At 43.6% G+C, this 9,603-nt stretch overlaps 1 long non-coding RNA gene across 1 annotated transcript; it reads left to right on the top strand.

The window, feature by feature from the left end:
- The first annotated feature begins 6,330 nt into the window (after nt 1–6,330).
- On the top strand, nt 6,331–6,760 carry LOC124708608. Its single transcript, XR_007005216.1, has 3 exons — nt 6,331–6,393; nt 6,471–6,536; nt 6,699–6,760. It is a non-coding gene; the product is annotated as an uncharacterized LOC124708608 (long non-coding RNA).
- Nucleotides 6,761–9,603: the final 2,843 nt, after the last annotated feature.

The following is a 9,603-nucleotide window of genomic DNA, read 5'->3' as shown; positions in this document are numbered from 1 at the left end:
AGGGGAAATACCCTGGATGGACGTCGCCGACCCTCAAACCATAGGAGAAAGCGAGAGTGGAAAAGGGGAGAAGTGAGCCCCGTATCCTTGGGACTTAATCCATGTACTTATGTGAACACATATCCTTGTACGACTCGACCAGTGACTATGTTTCACAAGTCATGGAAATGAAGATGCCAATCCGATAATATTGACTAGGATTTTCTTTGAAAGGTAATATTTATTCAAATGGTTGAAATCACCATGCACCTGTTACCTAATGGGCCAGCAAATCGGTGGAAGATCCGGTGTGGAGTGAAACATGAGGGCCGCTTAGGGCAGTGTATAGGGCTCTAAATTGGAAAGCCGTTTACCGCTTCGCCTGTGTCGCTCCAGTCGCTCGCCTCCTCACACTGAAACTTCCATGCTTCTCCACCCGCCGCCATTGTTGTTAGTTTAGACCGGCTTGGTCTCCTGCACCCGAGTGTGCTGCTCTTCATCCTTCTGTCCGCTCTCTCTTCTAGAGCATGCTGCATTTCTTGTGCTTGTGCTCCCTCCCCTCTGCCCGTGGACCGTGGTTGCCTCCCGGTCGCCGCTGATCCGCTCCAGCACCCCCCACCACCCCCAAACGCACACCTCAGGAGACAGCTGGTGACACCTCGCTCGATTGGGTTGGTCGATCTTTTCGTTTCTATCCCAACTGTTCTTAGGAAAAAAAATCCAATTTTGTTATCGAAAAAGTTTTTCAAATTTCAGAAAGCAAAAAATTTAAATTGTCCAAAGTCAGCAAAACATCCAATTCTATAGTTTCTACATTCAGCACGAACTGAAATTGGTTTACCACCCGCTAATTTCGAATCGGAAGCCATTTTCTTTTCATATTGGCTTTAGTATTCTATTTCAATTCAATTTCACAAGGTCTTTTTTGGTGGTCGCTTCTTCGGGAAAGTTGGAGTCGCTGCGGGTGCGGAGTGATGACGATGACGCCGGTGAGCAACCTCGACGACGATCTTCGCCTAGGTGGTGTTTGTGCAGCTTCGGTAGGTTGTCAGGGTGGTTGTGTATGCCCATGCGATGGTCGTGTTCCGTGACGATCGGCATGGAGGTTTGTACTGATTTTTGGTTGGTTTTCCGTTAATAAACTGGCCACCTATTCTTCTCTATTAAGAAAATGGCAAATCTTGCATTCGTTTCAAAAAAAAGAAAAAAAAAACATGAGTAGCTCATTTGGGGTGGCAAACTCCGCTCGGAAGAGCCTTCTCCCTTCACGCCGAGCCGACGCGGGAGCCGCCGGCGACGGTCACGAGGAGGGCCACATGCTCCATCAACCAACATCTCGGTCCTATCGGAGGACCACATGCTCCATCCACCAACACGCCGGCGACGGTCACGAGGAGGACCACATGCTCCATCCACCAACATGCCGGCAGCAGGACGCCAGGGCGGTGGCGCAGCGTGGAGGACGGGTCCTTTCTCCTTTGACGCGATGTGCTTGCTCTGGTTCGTCAGGGAGGACATCGGCCAGAGACAGAAGTACAGAACTGCCTGGCCTACTCCGCGGCTTCTTCGTCACTGAAGACGCCGGCCAGCAACGCAGCGGTCTGCCTCCCTATGCATATTCTTTGTCAGGTACCTACATGCCCTCCCCTCTCTTTCTCTTTCTAGAACGCTGGTCTACAGGGAGGGAGGAGAGCAGGTCGCCGCTCGCGACCTAAAATTGGTGGCAGACTCATCTTATTTGTGCAAATCCATTTTTATTTATGCTTACAACGTGTTTGATGGAAATACTAGCTAAGATTAGTTTACGTAATATTGATGCTCCATCTAGCTATTTGTAATCTTGCAATTAAGGTACCGAGATGTTTTTTAATCTTACAATTAAGGCACTGAGATATTAGAGAGAGATTTCTTATGAGATTTTTTAAAAATCTTGTTTGTACCTTGGATCAACAACATTCAGGGACCATGGCATGTGTGAATTGCAAAGGCCACTTGGCTGGAAACAAAAAAAAAAAAACTGCAGCACGCCTCTTTCCTTGCTGTTTTCTAAGTTTTTTAGATTGTTTTCCTCTTGCTTTTGAGCATTTTTTGTATTTACTATTTATTTTAAAACCGTTGCTCTGCTGCCACTGTTTGTTACCTGCAGCTATTCGTCTTGCTGAAGATTGATGCTTGCTGTTACCACGGGTGGCTTTGGGCTCACATGTTAGTGTTCTTTTGTTTCTTGGCTGATTGTTTGTTCAAAGTGGCTTCATATAGTTGTTGAGAGTGGCCATCCTAAAGTTGATCTAGATTTTACAAAAGAAGTAGCTCTGTTTTATGTCTAGGTTTCATGCGAGTTCACAGAAAATATTTAAATCTCATTTGAGTTTTGTAAAAGCTCACATGGAAATATTGAATTCAGTGTTGTTTAAAATATCGGATCCACTTCATGCAAGTTGAGCCATGGATAGAGAAACATATCCAATTTATTGTTGATAGCTTATATTCAGATTTCTAAGAGTTGAGCCGTAGATTATGAGAGCTTATTTCCTAATAGCTTCTATTCGATTTACTAAAGGTTGAACCAAATATTATGAAACTTGGCTTCCCAGTTTCCATCTAGCTTTACTGAAAGTTCACACAGAAAATTTAAAGCTTATTTGGAATTTTAAATGGAACACCTTGGCCCGGCATTATATATAAAGCCACGAACGGCATCACAAGTTTCACATATACATAGGTTCAAATTACAGCACCAAATAGTCTAGAATAGCGAATGGAAGCAGCAGAGAGCAGGGTGCAAGGTAGTTCAATCCTCTCCCAGTCTCGCATACAAGCCCCCCGCAGCGATCCCATCACATCCTCAAGAGCTCATTTAGAATGACAGAAAATATTTGAAGTTCACTCCTATCTTTTGATAGGAGGCATTGTTGGGGAGATGAATAAATCAATCTTGTGTTTTTCTGTTGTTGGAAGTCGAAATGATCGATTCTTCTCTAATATGTGCATGCACAATTTGCAGAACCAGTGATGGAAAATATTCTTGGTAGTTCACTAGAACATAGGTACATCCTGGAGTACTAATCTTGGTTTATATTTTTGTATGCGTTTCAATGCCAGTGCAGTTTGGTGTGCTGTAATACAGATGCCACCTGAGACTTATATAGCTTTGGGTCCATATGTGTAGCATAAATGTTTGGTAGTGGGCAGTGGCAGAGCCAGGACGATAATCCTGTGGGGTCAGAGCTATAGTTATCACAGAATTTACCTAGTTTTTGGTAATTTTCAGTATAAAAACACACAAGTATATGAAGGATTTGCCACAGGCCTGACACGGTCAATACGTTAATCTCTCTTGGAGATGGGTTCGAGATAGATGGTGGTTGCGAACTCTGCGACGTGTGCAATGGCACACTCTCAGGGTTTTGCTTTTTGAATGATGCGTGTTGGTGTACCGTCAGGGAGTATGGCCTTGTTCATGGTCCCCCCTTCATCATAGGTATAGCGAGTTGTCGCTAGGAAGGAGGCTTCGAGATTGATCTTTGTATTCCCCTTGTAAGGCATTGCGAATAATTTAATAAAGAAGAAAGCTGTGTGCATCCTTTGGATGTAGAGGCTGGGGCTATGCTCCTTGATCGAAAAAATATGAAGGATTTGCCAAATAGCTGTGGGGTCGGCTGACCCCACAGCTATAATGTGGATCCGCCACTGGTAGTGGGGTGAGGTTCCTCTATATTTCATTATTATCATGGCCATAGAAAAAGAGAGTTTTCTATTACCATCTGATATAGATGCCTTTCACAGGTCAGTTCATACTCTATCTCTTTGTAATTATAGATTTATCGGTATATTTAAATTAGCCTAGGTTTGCATTTTTAAAGATTATTCTTGTACTGTTTCTCCATTTTGGATGTTTCCCCTAGCTAAGTAAACCTATCAGTGACGAGAATTTCTGCTCATGCCTGTAATAATTTGACAAGCTCCCACTTATAAAACGCCAGTGTATTTTATGCATCTCTCACTAGCAGCATAGTTTTATAATGTTGAAGCTGGAAACCTTAGTGCTTCCACCTGCCTGTAAGCTGACTTACTGAATCTCAGTCCCTTTATTGCCCCTGTTGGTGGTTTGGAGTTCTTGCATGCCACTGCTGGCAGCACATATTATTCTTAGTGACAGAGAGTTATTTTCTGCATAGTTATCCATACTAATGTTGGAACTGGTATTTGTGTACGAGAAAAAAATGATCATGTTTGTGTTTTAGCCATTTGGCAATGTCCATTCTTTTCACTAAATTTTGGGACTAGAAGATGGCAAGCGATATGAGAGAGGATACAAAACTAGAAGCATGATATAAATTAAATGTACACCACTATGCCAAACCTGCCATTTTCATTTGGGTCAACTGTATGCATTTGTTCCATTGTTGGCAAAATGCATAACAGAAAGTCAGTCGAGATTGGTTTCAATGTTGGTGCACTTATGCAAATATTGTTGCAGATAAAACACTACTGTATGCATTGCTTTAGACTTTTAGTAGATTTTGTATTCTAATTAATAGTAGCCGGTAAGTACTATATCAGCGGATAGGGTCTCCATCTTCAACCAGCAATCAGCTATACGCTCTTGCTCACTTAACCCCTAACAACCGGTTGATCTGTATATCGATTTATTTTTTCCATGTTGTGTACACAGCCACATGCCTAGCAACGATTTCTGATACTTACTGACTTATGTTTTCTAATTCCTTAGATGTAATTTTTTTGTCTGGGAAATAGGTAAATTATCATGTGCTCATGATTACAGTTCCGTTTACTTTCACTATATCTTCCGTTCTTATGGATGTAGAGTTAGTAAATCAGACAAATTTAATGGTTATTTCTCAAGGCCTGTCTAAATATCATCACAACTTTGTGTTATGTTGACTGCTTGGGCTTATGTTTCTTATATAAAGCACTAACAGACCAGTTTCTTATATAAAGCACTAACAGACCATTATGTGCTCAACGCATTCAGGAATTCTGCCCTATACCTTTATATATCATTTCACAGACATGTACAACCTTAAATATGTAGACCTTCAAAATAAAAACGTGATTAGAGTAAATTCTAACACTTATGCCCGTATCTGCTGTTGTAGGATACTCCCAAGGATAGTCAGGGTTCCTTATAGAATATTACTCGATCTTATGCTACAAGAACTTGGTGTTTCAAAGGGTGCGTACCATATTGAATTATGCGAGGAGAACGAAGTGAGTGTGACTATGCTCTTTAATGCCTCTATGTTGCCATTGGAAGGTTCTCCTGTGTACATCTCGATGCCTAGAATCCAGTCCAAAGATTATGAAATAGCACAAGACACTACATGTATAAAAGCTCCCGGGTACATTGAGGAGGCAACCAATACGGTCATCAGGGACTGGAACTACACTCGGCTAAAAGTGCTGGAAGAACAAAATAAATCCCTGGTGCATGGCTGAATACAAGAAAAAAACCTGCCAGCAGCTGGTTTCTTGCCGTGGGACATATGTCTTCATTTTCTCAGCAAGTAGCCAAGTACTAAGCAAGTAACCACTCTAATGGAGAAGACCCCATGGACGCGGTTTGGAATACTCTTCTTTGCAACTTTCAAGATATGAGGTTTAGGCTTAAACATGTAGGCGCCCGCTTGGAGAAACATCTGGAGAAAGTAAGGATGAGTTCCTATTCCTAGACTTAGAACCATGGTAGGCTCTCACAAGTTTCAGTGGAGAGTAGGTGATATGTTTAGGTCCCATCATATTGAGCATAAATTAAACTTGTGCTCTTTACCATTTGTTTGCTTTATCTTCGTTTTAGCTGCCTGCTGATTACTGTTTTCCTTTGCAGGAATGTTGGCTTTGGGTGATGCAGGTTGTAAGTACGTGTCCGGTTCATCTATGGAGTACTTGTGAACCACATGCTTTCTATTTTTGGAAGGCGTGAGCTGTCGACCATGTGCTTTTTCTATTCTGGGAAAGGGCACTTAAACCAAGCTTAGCTGCCAGATTTGGTGTGCAAGTTATTAACCATATTAACCGTCTGAACACCCAAATCAATCTTATCACCCCGGAAAAAAGGTTAACCCTTCCATGCGTCTGTCTATAGGCGGGTCACCGGCATGTACCTCACGAAAAACCTTGCCATCCCAGGTTTTCCTCCATCTCCCTCGATTGTCTAGAAAATCTATGTCCCTTCCTCTTGCCCTTGTTAGGTAAACAATAATGGAGGTGGACCGTGGTGATCAAAAGCCACTGGAGCTGGCCATCAAGAGGATTGTGTCCGCCAAACTTTTGGTCAAGCCTCGTGACAACAACGGTGGCAGCCTCCTCCGGCTGTTCCTAACATCCAGTGTCTCCGGGGCAATCCACTATGGCTGGGGGATGCAGATCTCTATCCTCACACCGTATGCTCAGGTGTACTTTCTTTCCTTTCTACTTGGAGCTTTCATGATCTTCGCTGATCCATTCATTATCTTCACTATGGCATGCAGCTTCTTGGAGTTCCACACATGTTTGCTTCCCTTATTTGCAGCTCTGGACCTTTGGCTGGAGTTTTGGTGAGCCTATTTCAATGCTATTGCTTCATTTATTTTTTCGTTCAAAAAACATTCTGTTTGAAGCATAACGATACAAGAACCTGCATATTTTGCATGAGAATTGAGATTGCTGCATGCAATCATGGGAAATATTATCTCTAGTAATTTGATGTGCCACTATAGGTAAATCCCACGCTCAATTACCACAGTGACCGATGCACAATGAGGATGGGACGCAGGAGGCCATTCATCCTAGTTGGATGCCTCCTCCTCTCCATTTCGGTAGGCTCATGAAAAGGTCATGCTTCTCTATCCATGTATCTAAGAACCATTTGTTGTCATGCCTAATTTTGACCAACTGCCCAACATAGGCCATGGTCATTGGTTATTCACCAGACATTGGGCACTACCTCGGAGACCCCAAAATAAAATGCGGGTCAGTATCAATTTTCATATTTTGGTCTGACTTGCATGTCGGGCACACGGTGCGGTTGACTTTGTTGTGTTTTTGGTGCATTCATTCCTTGCAGTGTCTTTAGCGTCCGCAAAGGTGCTTCCGCCATGGTCATCTTCGGTTTTTGGCTCCTCGACTTTGCCAACAACACAGTTCGAGGGGTTACCCGTGCTATGATGGATGATCTATCCGGTGAGTAATGTACATACATGCATGTTCTAATGACACTGAGCTGAAATGAAATTCATTACACCACAGTGGGTAATAAATATGGCCCCCAAATCGGCTATGTTCTTTTTTGCTTTTGGGGGAGTGTTGGAGTCACTCTGGGCTTAGCAGCCGGCGCGACTGGAAAATGGCCAGGGTAAGCTTGTCACCCAGATCCTCAGTCCATCAGCTTTGGTGTCATGCATGTCATATTTCAGTGCCTATAATGTGTCACATGTAGGTGGTTCCCTTGGCTAAAGACTGAAGCTTGTTGTCACGTTTGCGCAAACATTAAGGGTTCCTGCATTGCAAGTGTGGTGTGTATTCTCTACATAGTCCCATTGATTCCATGGCACGAAATGCATACCTAATATTTGCAAAAATTAATGGCATGCATTTGATCAGGTGTATATTGTCATCACCATGGCACTCACCATGGCCTTCGCTGACGAACAGCCAATTGAAAAGAAAGATGTTGACACATCCCACGTTCAGTCTTTCAGCAATCCATTCAAGTGTTTGAAGAACATGTCTCCGTCTACGACGCAATTATTCATTTTGACGGGATTGTCATGGGTAAGTGCATCCGTACATATTCGATCACATTATTCATTCATGCATGCTCCTATGTAATCTGACATGCATAGATCAACTGTACAGCTAGCTTTGTACCCCTTCTTTATTTACAACACCGACTGGATGGGTCGCGAGATTTACCATGGCAACCCACGAGGGTCGAGGGAAGAGTTGCATATGTATACCAACGGTTTCCGCCAGGGTTGCATTGGACTCATACTTTCCGTCATTACGCGCACAGATCACTACCGCCTTCATCCCCAAGTTGTGCCACAAGCTAACAAGCAAGGACTGTCCGGGCGTTGAGCAACTTCCTCATGTGTCTCCTCATGTTGACAGCTGTTATCATCAGCGTCCTATCCAGCAATGGATACAGGCCTTCCTCGAGACATAGCCGCACGGAACCTGATCCAACTCTCGTGGCAATTGCGCTCGGCATCTTTGCACTACTGGGAATTTCAGGGTCCATAACGCAATGTGTGCCAATGGCACTTGCTTTTCATATAGCTGCTACAGACGGTGGGGACAGCCAGGGCAACGCCGTTGGTGCCATTTCCATTGCTATTGTCATGCCACAGGTAAAAATTTCCTGCTGGTCAGCCAGCTAGCTAACCTGTCCTATCTTTCGAATAACTTCATTCTTTTCTTTTTTTGCTCTGTGTTGACCAGGTGCTAGCGGTGCTCACGACCGGCCCAATAGACAATGCTTGCGGTGATGGGGGAAACACACCGGGCTTTGCCCTCAGCGCTGCCCTGGCCTTTCTTTCTTGGTTTCTCGGGCTCTTGTTGCTGTCCAGGAAAAGCGACATATCTTATTCAATGCCTCTGTTATGACTGTTGGGTACTAGTGGATACTCTAGACCGTTCTAGGCCTAATTTTTTTACTGAGTACCCAAATTATAGGGCATTCTAGATGCATTAGGATTTCCGGAATTGTAAATAAGGTACGTTTGTTGTGAAACCATGCAAATTAATGAACATTGAGCAAAGTCTAGGGCCTGCAGGTTAAGGGTTTGGGACCGGTCATGACATTGGACAATAAAGTTAGTGAAATGTTCCCCACATGCTTTCCATTTTTCTTTGCTGGCCTGTGACGGAAGCTCAGAGATATGTTGATAAGGAAGATAGTTTTTCCTTATGCAAGCCGAAGCTTTTAGGTGAAATAACATTATTGCAGACCCCTTCCGAGAGCCAAAAGAATCTAGACTTCGGCTGCCAGATTGATCGCTCCCAAGCTGCCAAAACCATACATTGGACTTTCAGCGATTTTCTGAAGTTATGTTCTGCCACGGTGAGTTGTTTGTCTTGGCCACATCAAGGCGGAAGCTGAGCTCATTGACGATCATGGATCAAGTTATGTTGCCGCTATAGAGGGAGGAACTACAGGTTTTCAGCATCTTGCCCGTATTCAGCAGCTTGTTATCCAGGTATACGAAGGGATCAGAGGAGAATGGCGCTGAGTTGAATGCATTGGTAACTATCTTCTCAAAACCCTCTAGCTGGGTCTAGTTTTTTTTTTTTTTTTTTTTTTTGAAGCTTTCACTGGGAGGAGAGGATCCCACCTGAATATATTGCACTCAAAGAAAATAGAGTTAGATGTTACAATGAGAGAGGTGGTTACGCCATAGATTGGCGTCCACTATCATGCCCGCTTGCTTGAAGCGGTGAGACAATAGAGTAAAGTCTGAGATGATGTTTGTAATTGTCATTGGCCGTGTCTGGCCGATTCCTCTGAATACTTTAGCATTTCTTGCATCCCAAATCTTCCAGAGTATGATTAGCGCGACAGTATTCCATATCGAGCGATGGAGGTTGCTTGGGAAAGGTGTAGACCAGTGTGAAGCACCGTGC

Source organism: Lolium rigidum, chromosome 4, assembly GCF_022539505.1.
Source record: "Lolium rigidum isolate FL_2022 chromosome 4, APGP_CSIRO_Lrig_0.1, whole genome shotgun sequence".
In the NCBI taxonomy this organism is placed as follows: Eukaryota; Viridiplantae; Streptophyta; class Magnoliopsida; order Poales; family Poaceae; genus Lolium; species Lolium rigidum.
This window is presented reverse-complemented; position numbering and strand designations above follow the sequence as displayed.